Here is an 18,248-nt window from a genome sequence, read left to right as displayed (position 1 = left end):
TATTGGTTGGGGAACTCTGTGAGTCTAAATCCAGCTCTCCTGGATCAACGTGAGACAGGGACCGCACCTCCTGCCCGTCAGTTCCCCACCAGCACAACAGAACTGCACTGCAGAGAGGAAACTCCGGGAGCAGCAAGGTTTGCAGCAACTTTGCTGCATCACATAAACTGTTACCAGAAGGCGCCGTCTGTTATCTGCTTGTCTTTAAATAGAGGGAATGTGAACACTTTTAAAAGAGGTGCGAAAAGCTCGAATGATGCTTTATGCACAAAACTAATTGCAGGAGGGAGCAGAGAAGAGAAACTCAACTCTGAGAGAGCATGGTCTCCAGCCACGAGAGCCAGATGTGGTGACTCCTGCTCTGCCTCGCCAAGAAGCAGCCTTTCTCATTTTGTCACTAGCTAATAGAACCATAGATGCTATTCCAGCACAAACTGCAGACGTGCAAAAACCAACGTAAGTGCAGAATTAAAGCTATTCAACTTCAGAGAATGTTTATTTAGGCTCCAGCAGCAACCTTAACCTGTGCTTCCATGCAGCCTGCACTGTGAAGTCCGTGCTGTTGGATTATTGCACTGCATTAAGGGCTAGTGAGAGCTGCTCCGTCCAGCAGCGTGCTGTCCTGCTGGGCTGCTGCCTGATGGAAAACAGGCACCTGAGAGATTCCTTTCTTTCCTTTCACCATGGAGAGAGCTGACTGCTGGAGTGAACAATGCCATGTTTAACGGGGTTTGGCTCTGCCCAGCCTGCAGTGCCACCACCACAGATTCCTACCTCCAGCCTTCATTTAATCCTGGTAATGGGAGGGATTCGGGCCATTGAAACCACTTCCTCCCAAAACACATAACCCAGTGGTTTTAAAACCACAAGCAACGCACGACCCCATTACAGGCTTAATTTTTTCCACTGGGATTACAAGCTGACACTGGGGAGCTTGATCAATGGAGTCCTGAGGTTTGATCAATAAATGTCACCGATAATGCACTGCATTACAGCAATGCTGCCCATTCATCAACTTCAGTAACTGCAGCCACCCAAAGGCAGAGGCACTGGAGCAGCAGCCGAAGGCGTGGGGTGGCCTGAAGGTGGCCTGGGACACCACAGCCCCACAGCAGCTCCTCCTCGGCACTGATGACATTGACCTCGTTTGATGGATACAAAGGGGCAGCAGCAAACACCACCGTTAGGTTCTTCAAAAACAAGTGAACCACACAGCAAAGCCAGGAGGTGAGGGGAAGCAGGAGGAAGGCAGAGCACAGACAACATGCACCCTCCCGAGGGCTCACAGTTCATTAGGACGTTGCTGTCTCCTCCATACTCGTGGCACGCCGTGGCTGTCACACATTGCTGCTCTTCTCCCTGCCTCCTGCAGAACAGGAGCAGCAGTGGGACACCTCCACCCTCCACAGTCTCAACTGCTCCCACTGCAGCCCAGCCATGGGCAGGACCATGCCTTGCAATGACCCAAAGCCTTCCTACAATCTTCCAAGACCAAAGCATTTTGTTTCCAGGTTTTCTCCCAGACTCAGCAAACCTGTCTTGTTTCAGTTCTACAGAACACAGCAAATCAACCTTGGGATTCCACTGACACCCGTCATTGTTTTTGTTTAAAAACTTAGGGTTGTGTATAGGAGATGACCAGCAAAAACTTTTACCACTTTTGCAGACATGTTTTCCTGGAACAGACAGCATTTCTTAAGAACCCATCAGGGCACTGAGGAGGACGGGATGGGAGAAGCAGGGCTGCAACAATGCACTGAGTTTGCAGGGACTGAGCATCACCACACTTGCAATTCCCTGAGATTCAGGAAACGAAGACAAAATACATTATCTGGAAAGAAAGGGTTACTTTTCAATCGAAAATTAACGCACTGAATTCTGAATTAACATGTGGGATAATTAAAACCATCTTTCCAATGAATTTATTATAGAATATACAAAGCTAATTATAAATTCTCTGTTGCTTAATCCCTTGCAGTTTGCTAATGCGGCGTTGAAATCTCTTTGGCCACACTTGTTTAAATTATTCATTAGACACAGCAACAGTTGTGAACTGTAATTTAAATTGGCATCTCATGAATATTCAATTAATACAATAAACACCAGAATGTTTTACAGCACACTGCTCAATAGTTTGTGCTCGAGCCCGTGTTTACACATTTTTATTAACTCTTTATAAAGGTGTTTCCTATCTATGTTGCTGATTACAATGAGAATAAGAAGTCCCACTCATAAATATTTGTCTCATCATCTTAAGAGAGACAATGCAATTAGGCAAAGCTTCCAAACTCATCATTAATATTGGGTGCACAGCCATTCCTATCCATGTGCACATCTCCCCTCTCACCCAGCCAGGCTGGGTGCCACCCATGGGTGCCCCGTGCCACACTCCTCACAGACGGTAGGAATGGAGAGAGAAATGTAAATATTTACTCCCAGAGGTTGGGCCAGAGTTAGAAAATAAAACATCTGGAAATGGGCTCCCTGTGTGCGGTAGCCTGATGGCACTCTCATCTTACAATGGGGAGTTCTTAGCAGCAGCACTAAAAAATAATTATCGAATGGCTGTATAATTCAGTGTGTTTTTCTATTTTAAGATGGAACTTTTTCATTTCAAAACATGGCCCTGCTCTGAGGAAAGGCTGTAAAATGGCATCATGGGGTGCTGCAGCTGTGCTCATCACCAGCACCAAGTCACACTGCCTCGGTTTGGAAATTAAAATATTTCCTCCAGCTGCCAGCCCTGCCAATGAGGGTCAGTGATGTGAAGGCGAAGGGAGCAGAGAAGCAGCAGCAGCAATTTGGGACTTCAAAATATTTGCTTGGGCAAATCCTTGGTACTGGAATGCCCCAGAGCCCCGCTGCATGCACCAGGGTGCTGTGCCAGGCAGAGCAGATGCCCATTCCTTGGCACAGAAACTGAGCCATGCTGCTCCATGGAAAGGCAGCTTCTGCAGCCAATCTTAGAGAGCTTTGCTTCCAGAGAAACAAGCAGCCAGGACATGGACACAGCAAAGCCAGTGTGCTTGCTTAGCAGCACCTCTTCAGCAAAACACCGTAATTCTAAAGTTCTTACTGATCAAGGCATTTTAATTGGCTTGGGGGCTTTTAGGCTCAGAGTTGTGGACAGTCACTTCCATACATGCCTCTGCATGTTTCAGGCAAGCGGAAGGCACTCACAGACACCTGCAGTGCTTTGCATCCTTGGGCCTTTGCCGCTGGGGACAGAACTGGTGCCTGCAGCCCATGGCCTCACTGGCAAATCTTTGTTGAGAGCTGCCGCCTGGGGCCAATCAGCCCCTGATAAAAGACTTCAGGCAACGACATAATGTTACATCTGATGCTTTTTGAAAAGTACAGCTTCATCATGGGGCCCAGCATTCACTGCTTGGCGTTTGCTCGTTGGTATCTGCATCTGATTTCTGAAGACTGTTTCCTCTATTCCGCTGTGTGCATGGCAGCAGCCAGCATCTCCGCTGTGAACTTTATATTCCTTTTCATTTTCTTCTATTTCCCCATGGCAGAAAGCCGGTTTGACATCTCTCAATTACAGCGCGGTGGCTGGCAGCCCTCTGCTCACCCCGGCCTTTATTCCCAGTGACAGAACACACGCGACTGCCACGCTCCTGTTGTGATGCTCAGCTCCAGATCCACCCCCTGAGCCGGCGGAGGGCCGCACCGCCCCGCGAATTAGTGAGCGATCCCTCCGTGAGAGCTGCATGGGGCTTTCAGGAGCAATCAGTGCATTTCTGCTGGTGTTCCTTCAAGCTGTTTCTCATGTACCGCAGCTGGCGTCTTGTTTCAACTTTGTGGTAGAACAGAGAAAATCATGACACTTTGTACTGCTAATGCCTTTCTTTTTTTGATCTGTGAATAATTTTCTCCGCCGCTGCGGCAGCTCGCCCGGAATACCAAATGCATGCAACTGCGCCAGCTCAGCTCTGACGCCAGCCGTGTGCTGCTGTGATGTCAGTGTGTGACTCAGCCTCACTCCCTTTCTGCTCCTGGATCCGGTTTCTCTGGGAAGGGCTGTATTGCCAGAGCCCGTGTGAGCTCTGCAATCTGCATTCACACCTCTGGAAGCCGCTCTTGGTTTCATTCAGCTGGGAGCTGCTTCTCCCCGAAGCCCTGAGGACTGCAGTAGGACACTAGTGTAGCACAACCAGAGAGGTGGCTCCCAGTGAGCCCTTTGTTTCTGCAGGATTCCAGCCTCACAGGGCAATACAAACATATCCTTTGAGGATCCAGGTCCCTGGGATTGGCGCAAAGTGCCAGACATCCCTTTCTCCCCCATGGCTGCACTTGGATGGACCCGTTCACACCAGTGATGACATCAGCTGAGATGTTCTCCACTTTTTCTAATTCCCTGGCAGCTTTCAATGTGCTTCTGGGCCTCTGCTAAATAGCTGGAAAAATCAACATCTGTGCAATTGCAGACACGTGGACTAATGCATCTGAGCTCCTCAAAACATCATGGAGATGCTCATTCCATCCCAAGGCTCAGACAGGTCCTTTGAGGCACACCGCAGAAGAGCATCTGCCTCTTCCCTGCCAAAGCCAGCCAGGTGACTGCTTCAGTCCTGGAGAGCAGCTTCCACCTGGCTACCACCCCACAAAGCTGCCTTATTCAAGTCGGCATTTCCTACATTTGCAATGTTTTAAACAAAGAGGTTGGGCTCATCATTTAGTAGTTCTTATGCTTATGACTCAACTCTGCACAACCCAGTACCTGGCAACCATACTGATGGCTACAGATAAAAAAAATGTGGGTTTTTTTTTCCACATATATGTATTTCTTTATCCAAAGGACTCTGAAAACTAATGTCTCTCAAAGACTTTCCTTAACACTCTTGTCAGATCTCCTGCACCAAGCTGCAGGATCAGCTTCCCACTGCCCCAAAATAGAAAAAATTCACAGCCCTGGCCCCAAATGAAGGGGCTCAGGGAGACAAGCCATGAAGGAGCCCCTGGATGGAAGCCCTGAGCCCCAGCTCCTCCCAGTAGTGCCACCAGACAGGCTTCCAGCCCCAGCTTGGGGCTATGCACCAAGCTTTTTTTCCCAGAAGCTGATTATAAGCCCATAAATAAGACATGCTCACATCTCACCTGTTTCATGGCACTGCTGGCTGCCCTACTTCACAATCAGTTTGGAGAGGTTGGGAAGTCTGCTCTGCTCATGTTAAATACTTGCACTTCTACCCAGAAAGAAGCTAGAAAAAGGTTTATTGGAGGAAATATTAAACCCAGCCTTCCTTGAGCTAATGCTGTTTCCCATAGCTTCAGTTCTCAGCTCCTGACAAGACTGACACGTCTTTGTGAGAGTGAGAATGGAGCTCATGAAGTCTGGTTGCAATATGTATTGATTTTAATGATCCATGCTTTTTAAATTACAGTAGAATACGTACTACAAAGGAGCCATCTTACCACAGCAATAACTGTAGTTATTCATCTAATTTTTCCTCTGTGAACCTTAAATGTAAGCTCCAACTGAAGTCCAGTTATTATTATTTGTGGTGCACATGGCATCTAAGTGTGACAAGCGATCAAAGGGGTATTAAAACATTACTGGCCACTTCCTCACACCTCTTTATTGTCATCCTATGGCCAACTTCCCACACAAAACAAGCACTACAAACACGCAGATACAATGGGACATGATTTAAAACCCCTACGAGGACTCTACTCATGTTTCCTCTGCGCGTCCCCACACTCTTGCAAGGACAGCTGATGGAGTGCAGCATCACACTGAGGACAAAAGAGCAAAAATCTGGTTGTGATAACCAAATCCTTTGACCATTCATGGGCAAGAGTAAAAATCCACATGAAATTGATGGGCGCTCCCACTTCCAGAGAAGTGCAGCATTTCCCAGTGAATGGCTCCAATAAATCAGCACGGCTGAGCTGCTGTTGGCTGAACTAAATTCACTGTACTGTGTACGGCTTTTCTACTTCACTGAGAAGGCAAGGCAAAAAGGAATGAGGCAAACTGTCACTCAGGAGAATTCCAGCTTCGCTCGCTCATTAGAGATCACGAAATCCAAATTTTCAAAGGGACTTCAGTGTAGTCCTGGATTTTTGTCCCAAAGCACAAAAGCAAAAGGCAGGATTTCTGTAGGCAGTTGTTTTTCTGTGCAAACCTAAAGATGTTAACACGCACCAGAAAGGTTCACACAAGCCGTTCCTGCAGGATGAGGCTTGGATGTGCAGCTCTCTGCGATCCCAGAAGATACAGTTTTTTTCCCTCTTAATTCTGGGGGAATTCACAGCAGAGAAGTTTTGTTAGGTCACATCTCACCTCTGGGACTGTGAGAAGCCAGAGTAAAAATGCATTCTAAAAATGCCCCTTGGTAGACCTTGCCCAGCTCCACACGAAATACCTTCCTCAGCCAGCCTGACCACACAGCTCTAAACTACAAAATAAATATTCGCTAGGATAGCAGAGGAAATGTTTACAGAGCCATGCTGCTTAGCCACACACGGACACATCCCATAAATCAGCAGTGATACTGCTCTTCCACTTGGCATTAATACAACACCCTCATCAGGGTGTAATACTCTGTGCTGAACTTTGGCTCCTATCCCTTCAGGAATTGGATTTCTGCCTTGTAAAACAGCATGGCAGAACCACAGATGCTAAATTACAAAAGAAGGAAGTTCCAAATCCGCTGTGCCCCGCGTGGGACAGAGATCTCTGTAATCCTCCTTACAAATTCCCTAACACGATCTGTATGGGTTCCAGCACAGCCAGTACTCCAGCAGCTTGGTCATTTGTAAAAGGATTAAAAAAATCTTTTCCATCCTATCTGGGCTCCACTGTTGGGAATTCATCTTTGGGGCAAGTCGTGCTTAGATGCTCCATAACTGCTGTAAAGCACCCACTGCTGCAAGCATCCACTGCCCATCACAGAGGGGCTGAATTTGGCTGGGCAATGGGCAGCCACTGAGGCAGCAGCAAGCTCCAGAAGTACAAATCCCATCATGAAATGTGACCTTAAGAAGGAATGGATTTTCCACCTGAGAGAACTTTGCCAATGCTACCAATAGACCTAAACCAGCCGCCTGTGGGGCTGACCATGGCCTTGCCCTATCTCTTGGGGTAGGGCAGGGACTTCCCATCCCACCACGTCTACTAAGACTGAGAAATCAGAACAAGCCCTTGGATTTTGCAAGGGATCAGCTGGGAAAGGAATGCATCCTATCTATTTTGCTTTCACCCCTGCTTCCCTCTCTCCCAAACTGGACATCCTCAGTTCAGCTCAACATAAACATGAAGTTAGAGAACTCATCTTGAAAGGAAAGTGATTTCCCTGCAGGTGAGAGCACAGCCTCCTCCCTCAGATTAATGCTAACCAGATGGCCAGCTGTCTGCAGTTGGTTCCTAAAAAACACAGGCTGAAGTAATCAGAGAGCCTCTAGGACAGACATAGAAAACTGACAGAGAACTGGAAACAAGCCATGAAAGAGCCCAGCCTGCGAGGAACTTGAAGCTGTGTGCAAGACTGCCTCCAGCACAGGGCAGAAGACCTTTGTGATACAGCAGGTGGGCTGGTGCTGGCAGATGGATGCTTTGTGTTAAGAACACGAGATCCATAGCTGGAGCTCAACTCCTGCAGAGACCACTTCTGCACATGCAAACCTGAACATGCACCTTTAGGAGGTGGCTGGCAGAAGCTGGTGCATCCTCGTGGGCTGGAAGAGAGCAGTGGGAACAGACCTCAAAAGTTTAATTGGGAACATGCCCAAATCTCCATCCCCACATCATCAGGATAAAGAGAGCCCTGGCTTTGGATGCAGAGGAAGCAATTCAGAGCTGCCTGGTGGTGTTCCAAGGAAAGGAAAGCAGTTTGCACTGCTTCAGCCACCAGTTCTATCAACAGTTTACAACAACTCAGTAGGAGTTAAGTGTTACCTGTAGCCCAGAACAGACATGGGCCAATTCCATCCTTCCTCACATGGGGCACACTATGTGTTGGATGGGACTTGGTGCTCTCACAGCTCAGATCAATTCCAGTTAGATATCAGTTTCAGGTTTACCACATGTAACAACTTTCTCCTCCTTTTCTACTCATCCACAGTTTAACATCTACTACCCCCCATGGTTTTGGCATCCCAACAAGCATTTTAAAAATGTCTCTTTGGTGCATCATTTTTGGGCAGGGAGTCCCAAAATTTCTATAGACCTGAACAGGAAAAAAAAAAAAAAAATTGCTTTCCATTGCTCTTGATTTCCAAATCTCAATTCCTGTGAAGCTTCTTTGCTCTTTCCTTATGAGATGTTCCCGATTCATCTCCTCTGGCACACTTCCTCTATGCACTTATCTCTATGCAGTTAACAACACTGAGCTCCCTTAGAAACACTGTAGTCCACTTTCCTCCTATGTCTAAATCTCTCCAAACTTTGTTTCTCCTGTTCCAAATACGTTTCATTCCTTTGTGCAGCCCACAAATTTCATCCCTCACTGCCTACATCCAGCCTTGTTACTAACAAAGCATAAACCCAATGCATCCAGGGCCACAGCAATGCTTTGAGAGCCACAAACCAAGGTGCACAAGGATCCCCAAGAGCTCCTCCTTTCAACTTTGATCCAGACAACAATATCATACATGGTGAGCTGGGCAAAACATGCTCCTTCTGTACAGAAACCATCCTGGATCAGGCCAGCCACTCCCTGATTGGCCCCACTCTTTGTTATTCCCTTTTCTTGCTGCAACATCTCAATTCACCCCAAATCCACCCATTTTTGTCTCTGCCACTGCACAGAGCAGCCACTCCACGCACCGCAGCATCCCCCAATGTTTACAGCTGCCTCGTGCTGCTTACAGGACGTCTCGATCTATAATGAGAAATGCCCACTGCAAGGAGATAAGTGTGAAGTATAACACCAACAATTTCCATGGATGTTGAGGAATTGCAGCAATACACTCCTTCCCTCGCACAGCCGGTCAGAGAGACCAAACAATTTCCACGGTGTAAAAGGAGAGTTTGTAATGGGATTCTGCAGAGCTGAGAGACGAATCGAACCGCCAGGCAGAGCATTACAGAATGCTTTCCAGCCAGCAGAGCCAAAGTGAAACACTCGGACATATAACATTACCAACTGGCTCGCTGCCATGCATCAGATGCACGAACATTTTTCTCTTTCTGTGACAAGCTGCATCTGTAGCAATCATTATAATTTCTCTTGACACTGCATCCCACACCTCTTCGCCGAGGCAGTTCTCCAGCAGTATTCTTCATTTAAATGGTAACTTTTGATTTTTCCTGGGCTGTGGGGTTGAGAACTGTTTCAGCTGCAGCAGCAAGGCAGATGGGAGGGATGCCAGGAGATGCGTTTTTCAGAGTTCAGCCCTCTGCATCTTCTGGACCCATCCAGATTCACACTCACCCCATTGGTTGAGAATCAGGATGGAGAATGGGAAATCTGGTTCAAGATTCCCATTTCTGTTACTTGTTCTCCACCATCACTGCAAACCTGACAGGTAGAAAGAACTCCTACTACAAGGCTGGGACTACCATACACCTTTACCAGTAGAGGAAATCTTACCACCAATTAGAAACCCTCTCCCTTCCCTCGAGCTGAGCCACGTGGCTGGTGGAGCTCTTTGATTTTTCTGCACAACAAAGCCAGTTCCAGCCTATTATTTTTATTGTAAGCACTTTCTGTTACTTGCCTCTAAAAATGGCTCCCGTTTTAATAATAAAATAGACTTAGTCAACGTGTACACACCTACAGAAGTGAACAGTCACCGTAACTTCTCTGTCTGAAACAAAAGCTGTGGAAATTTCCATCCTTTTGTGCTCTCCTGCCCCGGGTGTGCAGTCAGCAGCCTCCAAAACGGGCAGGGTTGTTTGTGAATGGAACTTCTGGAAAGGTACTGAGAGCCACTTAGCACAGCACAGCTTGGATTGGGAGTGCTCCTCAAAGGCACATGAATCCTCTCTTATGACAATGAAGATCCGAGGCAATGAGTAATTGCCAGAGCAGGATAATGCAACCTGGTAACATGCAAAGAGGAGGCAAATGACAGCAAGGAGATAAATATGGTGGATCTGGGGGATAAGGGTAATTAAAAAGGGGCTGCAACATTGATCAAAATGTTCAGAATGGAGTGCAAGGAGCTGACAGACATGCTAGTTTGCTGGGATAACTGACAGCACGGTTTGTCCTGCAGCCAAAGTGCTGCTGGTTAAAGCTGGCAGGAATCATTCTTCTCTCAGCTTCCTGATGCACTTCAGAGTGACTTTATGTTGCACAGGGAAGTGGGTTATAGATGCATATGGGAACATGAAAAAGGCAGTGTCTTTTGCATGGCACAAAGCATAGCACGGAAAGGGCAGCAGGCAGGGTGAATATAGGTAAAGCCCCAGTGGGATGGAGCTAGCCAGGCCCTTTGGCAAGGCCACATCCCTGAGTCATGCCATCGCCAGGCAGGTGACAATAAAAGCTTGGCTTTGATTTACATCCCCACGTTGCCACAAGTGATGGAGCACGATGCAGGACAGGGTGCATAATCGTGTCTGGGGGATTGTCACTGCTGGAAATCACCACATCTTCCTGTGCATGGCCCGAACAATGAGTTCTTATACATTCTATGCCATTGGTTCATGTGCAGGAAATTAGTGCAACTCAATTAGTGCAATCAAATGGGTGCAACTGAATCAGTGTAACCAAATACAGGGCTTGGTTAGCAGCAAGCCCCTGGAAACATATAGCTCTGATTTTACTTCTTGTTCCCAAAAGGGTCCAAACAGGACCTGAAAGCTTCACACCAAAGACCAATATTTAAGCAGAGATGATCGGATACCGTTTATCTCACACTGCAATTAAACGCACGATGCTTTACAGTGTCCTGCTTAAGTTTGCATGGGCAAAGGTAAATCTGACATTCTAATTGTTCAGCCTTTTATCTGATACTTACTTTTTTACATCATTTCCTACTCTTTTTGGAGTAGGGGGGAAGGAGACGGCAGATATGATTCAAGCACAGCACAGGAGAGGGAAGAGATGGTCCCCAAGCACAGCAGAGCCCATGGGGCTCCAAGCACATCCCTGGCTCTTGGGACCGAGGTGACAGATCCTCCAGGAGGAGGTGGGAATTGGCCATGTTCGGGCACTCTTTTCCTAGAGCCCATACCAGACTCCTAAGAAACCCTCTTCTGAATTTCCAGATCCAGGGGGAAAATGTCATCACTGGGAGGCAGACAATCCAAATCCACAGGGTAAAACCAGGCGAAGCGACAGGAATCCATCTGCATGTCTGCGTGTGCAGAGATGAACACGTTCTAAGATCAGAATCAGTTCTCAAAAAAGGCCCATCCCACGTCTTTAGCATATTTGCTCTGCACACTTCCAGTTACTCGCTATTGTTCTCAAAACCCCCTTCACGCCGTATTATTTTATCTGCGTCTGTAACTCACAGATTTTATTTTCCGCTATATTTTTAATTTATATCATCTTTTATTTATACTACTGTCTTTTATGAAACCCCAAATTTCAAAACTGACATGAGCACTGCACACACAAAGTAGGCTTCTTATTATCAACATGGCAAAGGAGACAAAAAATGACAGGAATAAATCTCGGATTTTATGTCGCCGAGACGTTCTGCGACGTAAGTGACATTTCTCAGCAATACAAATTGTACATTAAAAGATAATTTTCAGAACATGATACCAGCGATGGAGTGCAGCACCATTACGCAAAGTAATACTGAAGCAGCGCTTTAGCAAATGCTGTTTTTATGTCGTGCTGGTTTGGCACCAAGATTGCAGCGGGTCTTGCGAGTGGATTGAGGAGTGATTAAGTTTACTGTGCACAAAAGCCAATTATTTGGCAACCTGTCAGTGCAGCGTAATTGATATTTTAATTACACTACTAATACACATGCTGTTCACAACGAGCCTCCTCGGTGGTGTTGCACAAGCTGCATGTTTACTGCGCTGATGATTGTTCCTGAGAAGTTTGCATTTAAAAATCAGTAAAATTTTAAATGGCCGTAAAAGCAAAGCAAATTGTTTTGCAACTGCTTAATGGCCGGCTGTGCAACATGAGGAGAGCAGGAGGACTGCCACCAGGCACGGGGCCTGGGGACAACACTCACATGAGGCCATTGTGGCCGATGGGGTGACTCCAAGCGGTGGGGCTGCCAACGGTACTGAGCAGCCCGAGGGGAGAGGGAAAAGGTGAGCAGGGTGTGTTGCTATGGAATGGGGAAAAGGTTCCCCACATGGTGCAGAGGCACTGCTGGATTGATCTGATTTAGACGGTGACAGCCCTGCCTGTGGTGGGGGGTTGGAATGAGATGATTTTCAAGGTCTGTTCCAACCCAAGATATTCTGTGAATCTGTAATTCTATAACCATGGCTGTTGCAGCAGACTGGGATCAGACCTGCTGCAGCTCTGGCCAAGTGATGAGCAGGAGGAGATGGGCTAACAGTATGCAGAACAAAAGCAAAGGAGAGAAGAGGCGTCACTGCAGGCACACACACACACAATGTGAGCCTCTTCCTGCTCTGGATAGAAGCACACCTTAATACTTTCCTCCATCCCCTGGTTATGGGACAGAAGAAAAAGGACAGACACGAGTGTGTGGCAGTAACCCTGGCATATGGCAGGAAGGATGGATGGGGAAGAAGAAATCTACATAGAGCGCAACCAGCACTGTGCTTCTGCAGGCTGAGGTCCCCCAGCACATCTCTGCCTGTTACCTTGCTCCTAAGTGATATTCCTCTGTACTGGGTAGGGAGTTTTTCAAGGCAGAGGTATCTCTTCCCATAGGCTTTGTACCCTGTGACTCTGGCCCTGGGATGTGCAATTTTATTGTTATTTTAACAGCACACAACACTGACAATAGCAAAGGTAATTTACAGGGAATACCCAGGAAAATCTGCTAGGTGATACCTAGGAGCAGATGCCGACATTCCACGCCGCTCATCCCTTGCTGTGCCAGGTAGCGTTTGTCACAGCTCGGCAAGAATCTGGCACTGGCTGGGGGAAGGCCTGAGGTTCAGGAAGATCATTCCTTCTGTTGCTACGATCCCAGGGAACATCAAGCACTGTGTGCATATTGCTAGTCTCAGAGCCTTCCTCTGTACAGAGACCTTAAAGGGGATCTGGGGCAGAGATGTGCAGACCATAAGCACAGCTGGGGAGCAGAGATCATGCCAGGAGGAAGCTGTGGGAGGAAAGCCAAGCAGATTCCATGTGAGATCCCCAGTCCTAGCAGGAGAAGGTTAATGTGTTCAGAGCTGGCAGGCAAAGGTGGCACCTTGTCTCCTTCCTGGAGTCAATCTGCTGTTACCAACCAAAGCGCAAATCTACTCTGTTCTCAGCTGTCACAACATACCCACAAACAGCCTATCTCTTATTTCTCTTATCACAGAGATGGAATACCCAGGGGTGAACCTGAGGTCCAACCACACAATCACCCTAGAAGCAACTCAGTTAATCGTGTCTGCTGCATGCCTAGCCCTGCTGCTGTCTGAGCACTGGCACAGATAGGATGTGGTGCAATCATCACCATTTGGAGCTCTCCTGCTCACCTGGCCTGGATCACGGAGCAGCTGCAGCAGCTGCGAGCAAAGAGCTCAGGCTGGTTTTCAGGATGATGAGAAGTCCCAGGGATGCTCTCCCATAAAGGAGGAGCTACGTCCCCATAGAGACCACCAGCTCTGCACCCAGCACCACGCATAGCCAGAAACAGCACGTCTGCTCTCTGCAAACACACAGGGCTCAGCCACAGCTGCTAGAACTTCCCCGAGTAACTACCAGACCGTGCCCCTTCCTGCTCTTAAAAACACACACAAACAATTTGCTCTTTGATTGGGAATCTTGTCAGACCTGGAGCGAAACGTTACTAGCAATAGGGGTGGGGGGGGGGGGGGGGGGCATGGAGGGAAGGGGCTTCCAAATGAAATGCCAGCAGACATCAGAGCCAGCAGCATGTGTGGGTGTAGCTAAATTAAGCTCACGAGGAGGTGGGGCAAACGCCTTAAACAAGTTTGCGAAGGTAAAATAACGTTCATTAAAAATAGAAAAACAACTGAAAAAATATCCTTTGTATTCAACTTTGCACTCGTACATCATAATGTTCCAGTAAAAGCCCATTTTCCCTTGAGATAATAAAAGAATTGAATTTTTCCTTATCGGTCATCTATTTTTCTAGCTAAAGCTATTACTCCCTCTCTGCGGTTGCTAGGCAACAAGAAATATTAATAGCAGCTTTTATTAGCTTAGCTTTAGCAGTGGAGTACCAGAATGAGAAAATGGAAAACATAAATGTGTTACATAAATCTTTCAACCTTTCAGGGTTTGTGTTAGTCTCTGTTTTCATAATGATTTATTGAAGTGATGGTTCATTTATGAGAAAAAGGAGTGTGAAATAAGAAAACGGAACATTACCCTGAAGGACTGTTTGAAAATAAATAATTATAGGAGGTGAAGAAAAGCTGTTTAAAACCATTTTTCTGAGTTTTATAAAATTTAAAAAGACATATTTCTTTCATTTATTGCCTCTGAGAAAAACACTAGCAGGGAATTGCAAACAGGGCTCTGTTTAATACAAAGAGCCCTTCACGTACGGCTGTGTTATTGCTATTTTCCACCAAGGCTTGTGTTTGGAGTTTAGCTTTTAAATAGTGAACTGTTAGTAAGCAGAAAGGCAAATGAGTCGAAACCTGAAGCACGCACCATGGGAGTGCCAGGGCACAGGGGTCTGCTAACCCTCTGCTCCCAGTGACATGGTGACATGGTGCCAGCCCACGCTCAGGACATTGCTGGAAACACAGTTGTTCCTAACATCTTATTTCACCAGGCAATGATTTAAAATTATTGCAGTATTCATGCACTGGAAGTATTTGCCAACAACATGTAAGTAGCACTGCCTGCAGGAGCATCTCTGTCACCTACGGAGCTGCAGCTCTGTGCATACCCAGCCCAGTGCCCTCACCATGTTCCCACAGCTGAGGCCATACTGGAGCTACTCAGACAAACAGAGATCCTGCTGCCCTCATGTGACTCAGGCTCCAGTCAAAAAGATGGGAAGAATGGGAGGTGAAGAGAAACCCACAGCACTGGCCAGGGAGATGCTCTTGCCAGCTGCCTGCATGCAGGAGCCAGTGCTGGAACAGGTTATACAACTGCAGAATCATTAATGTTGGAAAGACCACCACTGAGATGACGTCCATCCATCAACCCATCACCACCCTGCCTACAGCACAGTGCCACTCACCGCCACATCCAACCTCTTCTTGAAAGCCTCCAGGGATGGTGACTCCACCACCTCGCTCAGGGTCTTCTGCTGGCCACCAGCGAGTTGTTTGTTCTCAGAGACCTCCACCATCCTCGTGGCCCAGGCAGGCACACAACCCTGGCTCTGAGAAGTGGCTGCTTTTCATTTCCATTTCTCACTTGAAGGTAGGTGTGTTACAGCCGAAGTTTTGCTTGGTTTTGTGTTTTATTTTTCTTTCTTTTTTTCCCTTTCTATTCCATAGAAAAGCCCCATAATGCTAGATAACAGCAGTCTGGTTTCCAAAGCCAAGCTACCCAAAGCCAGCCAACCAACTCCAGACATTTCAGGGCTGCGTTTGTCCTTGCTGCTCTGATTCCTCCTGCCTTTAACCTCTCCTCCCTGGAGGGAACACCCAGGAAATTATAATTAAATACAGTAACCCAGTGCATACAGGTTCCAGACCTAACCAGAAATTTGACATCTTTTACACTATGAACATGCTTCTCACCACTGGTGATTTTGAACATTTTTCAGGTGATGTGGATTTTCTCAAACTGAAATGAAACACTTCCAGGACATTTCTGGAGCCTTTTTCTATATATTTTTTTTTACATTTTTTTTTCACTCAAGCTGATGCACCAGCTTTCTGATAGCAGAAAAAATTCATCACCTGGAGCTGAAGGGATAGTTTCTTTCCAACCTCTCCATCTCTCCTTCTCTTCCCAGTAAGAGGAAGGGAGGGACTGTAGGACAGCATTTGCTGCAACCTCCTCCAGAAGAGCTGAAAAGTGAGGGAAGCTGATTTTGGGTACCTTTTCTACAGCCATAACCAGTGCAAACGTCGAGAAATAAAGTCACGTAGATCTCCCACCATGAGAAGCACCAGGGAGTGGAGGTGCATGGAAAGTTGCCAGTCTTTCCAGTCAAACTATCATACTGATGATAAAGTCAATGCTTGCTCCTAACAGCTGCCACTTGGGGTGTCCAAAATGACATTTCCCCCAGCAAAAGTACACAGCTGTGCCATAGTTCTACCCAACAGAGAAGGGCGCAGCACCTCGGACTGGACACCATCCCGCCTGATGAGCAGAGACACGCTGCTATCTAATATTTACAGAAATATATTTGCACTGTGCTGGAGATTCGTGGGCTCTGACCTTGATCACCCTTTCTTTCTGCCAAATAGGTTCTACCAAATCCCTTCTGAAATCTCATTTATTCACAGCAGCTCCTTCTCCCAGCAGTATCCCACCTTGCTGCCTGTCCCTAGTTATGCCCGGTGCTTCCCAGCTCTCACCCACCAGACCCCCATGAGGGCTCAACAGCCACCTGCTGACACCAAAAAGCTGAGAGGATGCTCACAGTGGGCAAAGTTATTCCCTTTATGTGAAGAACAGGTCTTTCTTCCTCTCTTATTTCCCTAAGTATTCACCATTTCTAAGTGAAAATCACATCTTTCCTGTTTTCTTTCCCTCCAACCATTCCTCCTCTTTCTCCATAGCAAAAAAAAAAAACAACCAACCAACCAAACAAACAAACAAAAAAAACAGATGGCAAGAGAGAATAATCTGTCCTGCTAAGATTTTTTCAGCTGTTTCCTTTGCCCAGCACAACTACAACATGCCTTCCCCAAAGCTTCACCTTCACTCTCTAGCTCTCATCCCATTGTGGGTTTCCTAAAGACAGCTTTAAACCTGCTCTGATCTAGGTCTTCACCTGCATAATGGGAACAACAATTGCCTCCCTTGCAGAGGCACAGAGAGGCTTAACTCAATGTATGGACAATGCTGGGACATTTTTGGACTCTTTTTGGAAGTGCAAGCAGGTAAGTCCCTTCCTTTTTTGTGGATGCCCCATCCCTGCAGGCATTCAAGGCCAGGCTGGATGTGGCTCTGGGCAGCCTGGTCTGCTGGTTGGTGACCCTGCACACAGCAGGGAGTTGGAACTGGATGAGCATTGTGCTCCTTTTCAGCCCAGGCCATTCTATCATTCTATAATTCAAAGATTCCTTTATCAAATCCTTTCGTGCTGCAACTCCCACCTGAACGTGATGAACTTTTGGGCAGGTTTAGAGAAGGTTGCACATGGCACAGTGACAGGCAGCAGGGCCTGAAGTATCTTCATGGTGCCTCACCCAGAGAGCTGAGGCTCAGTGGGATGTGGGCAGGTGGTGTCACTGACACAGGCTTAAAAATCTGCTCGTTTTCTTGTATTTAATTACTGTACATGCCTTGCTCCCAATAGTAATTAGTGAACAAGTGCTACAATCCTGCCACAGTGGAGCTATGTGAGGGGAACTCAGCGTGGGCATCCAAAACCACAGCTGGGCAGGAAAAAATAGGGCTGGGAGCTGTTTCTGTAGCTCAGGTCTGACAGCATGGAAAAAAGGCTTTGGCCGGAGGGGAGGGCAGGATTTAATTTCAACTCGACACTGCAACACCATTCGCGCCCTGATCTACTTCCCTTACTGCTGGGACCTCTGAAGACGTATTGCAGATCCGGAGGTTTCCACTCAAAACTAAGCACTTTCAATTCACCATTGGCTGGAAAATTCAGGGTTCACTGGATTTTTTATTTCAGTGGTAAGGGGCAAACAAATCTTAATCTCTCTATTCTATGTTTACAGCCCACTAAGCCCCCTTCTTATCTTCTCCGGTTCAGCCCTGATTTATTGTCACCACGCTGCATTTGTAAAACAGTACCATAAAATAAGAAAGAGAACATTTCCCAAGGACTACTCCAAAATAAATTATTTCAGACATACAGAAGCTGTTTAATAAATCCCACTATTCTTGTTTCTTTAGGTATTTTAGAAAGTGATTTATAAGTGCAATATCACCCCTCAAAAATGAGACAATCAACACAGGATAAAATTATTGTGTTATGAAAATAAGGGTCAGGAAAAAGGGTTGCACTTTAAATTAAACTAGGGAAAAATATTTCATCTGAAATTGACTCTTTTTGTCTCAGAAATGAATGTTTTAATCACCTAAGAACCTAAAATCTAACACACAGAC

The 18,248-nt window shown here is 46.8% G+C and overlaps 1 protein-coding gene across 1 annotated transcript in view; it reads right to left on the bottom strand.

The window, feature by feature from the left end:
• Positions 1-18,248, bottom strand: part of TOX2 (TOX high mobility group box family member 2) — a 68,821-nt gene that overhangs the window by 29,738 nt on the left and 20,835 nt on the right.

The sequence above is a fragment of the Centrocercus urophasianus genome, unplaced genomic scaffold (genome assembly GCF_019232065.1).
Source record: "Centrocercus urophasianus isolate 14NV4802_14NV808 unplaced genomic scaffold, USGS_Curo_1.0 seq_47, whole genome shotgun sequence".
In the NCBI taxonomy this organism is placed as follows: Eukaryota; Metazoa; Chordata; class Aves; order Galliformes; family Phasianidae; genus Centrocercus; species Centrocercus urophasianus.
Note: the sequence above shows the minus strand (reverse complement) of the source record. Positions and strands in the feature narration are given on the sequence as shown.